This window comes from Erigeron canadensis, chromosome 4 (genome assembly GCF_010389155.1).
Source record: "Erigeron canadensis isolate Cc75 chromosome 4, C_canadensis_v1, whole genome shotgun sequence".
Classification (NCBI taxonomy): domain Eukaryota; kingdom Viridiplantae; phylum Streptophyta; class Magnoliopsida; order Asterales; family Asteraceae; genus Erigeron; species Erigeron canadensis.
In genome coordinates this window covers 35,825,216-35,826,986 of record NC_057764.1, presented here as the reverse complement: position 1 = coordinate 35,826,986, position 1,771 = coordinate 35,825,216, and the positions used below count along the sequence as shown (strand labels likewise).

At 32.0% G+C, this 1,771-nt stretch overlaps 1 non-coding gene across 1 annotated transcript; it reads right to left on the bottom strand.

Moving 5' to 3' along the window:
• Positions 1-1,427: 1,427 nt before the first annotated feature.
• Positions 1,428-1,556, bottom strand: LOC122598724. The gene has a single exon (XR_006323713.1). It is a non-coding gene; the product is annotated as a small nucleolar RNA snoR86 (small nucleolar RNA).
• Between the last annotated feature and the right edge of the window lie 215 nt (positions 1,557-1,771).

Genomic DNA, 1,771 nt, shown 5'->3' with positions numbered 1-1,771 from the left:
GAAAATGTCCCTCACGTGACTTGCACGTGGGGGCGAGTTAACGGAGACAGGGACGAAGTCCCACCACAGGGATGAAAAAGCCTCAAAAACTAATATAGGGATGAAAGGGTCATTTTTTAAATAACCACAGGGACGAAATTTGCATTTAACGCTTAGATCTGAGACAAAAAAAGACTCTCGGCCACCAATAGCCACAACTATAGCACCACCAACCCACCCCACAACCATCACTTTTGGGCGACGCCCTCTCCTTGACCACCGCTCCTTCTAGCCTAACCACCACTCCTGACTACAAAGGCAATAATTACAGCACCACGATCCTTCATTTCTGACCACCACTTCTCTCTCTTTCTCTCTCTCTGGTCTTCACCACTATCATATATGGATTAATAAGTGTTAGAATCAATTATTGAAAACTATGACACCTTTTTATCAATGAATACATCAACAATAACACTACTAACACTCTCAAAAACAACCCTTTCAATTTAGAAAAATTCTCTATCTACATCTACCACTTGAACCGGTGATGGACATGCCTGATAAAAAGTGGGGATTCACTCAAGTTAAAATAATTTGATGGGAGTTTGAATCTTGACCCTTAATTTACAAAGTTAACTTATATGATAGAAATTATGGTCTTTTAAGAGCAAAATTTGTAATATAGAATTGTCGTCAAAGAAATATATTTACTAATTCCAATTAAACCAATTTTTAAATATTGTACATTGTGCATTGAGAGCTGTAAATAACATTAAATCTTAATACTCCGTAATTTCCAGCTTGACTAGTCAATAAAATGACACCGTTGCAAGAAAAAATTTGACTCAAATTCAATTTTTAAAACATTGGCTCTGATATCAAACACCCACAAACAAATTAAAAATGTTGTAATTTTTTCAAAGATTAATCTATACTGTATTATAAAACAAAAAATCTATAGATTTTCAACAACTTAAATTATTTAATATTGATTTTAAGTATTTCCTCAAAATGTTTCTTCTATTTATTCTATATTTACCTAAAATAACTATAATACGCTTTCACTCTCCTCAAATTTCAACCAATCATTTTTTTTCTCTCCTCTATACATTATTTATTTCTCCAATTCATTCAAAATCTTTTATATCAAAAAACGTATATCGATAAATTATAAAAATTATATGGGTATTCTTAAAATTTAATGTTTTTTCATTAGAGATATCATTTGTATGGCTAAGACATTTGACTGTCATAGTCACATATCAACTCCTACGACTTAGCTATCACTCTCAGCGCAATACGCAGTTACTTACCCCGGTTAAATATTAAGAAAGAAAATTGATAAGCACGGGGTATCGCAACATGTTATTTTTGTAACCAAATATATAAACATCACGTTATTCAGCCTATACGTATAAAAATGAAAGTTAATAAATAAATGTATGTATGTAGCGATTTGTTCGAGGCCTTATTCAAAATCAAGAGATTTGATAGGCACGGAGAATCGCAGGATATTGTTTTGTTTTTGCCAACCTTCAATGCAAGTTTCGTCATTTTTTTTAGCGTCCTTGCTCTGCAAATTGGCTTATTTTTTCTTTTTAATATCAAATCAAATCATATATATACAAATATTATTGTATTAAAAATAGAAAAATAAAATAAAATTAACAATGAATTGAATTTCAAATAATAAAATGTAAACGGAAAGGGGAAGGGGAGGAGCCGAGTGAATTTTGTCGAGGTTGAGAATTGTGAACATATATATAAGGCTAGTGACTTAAACCCTAAC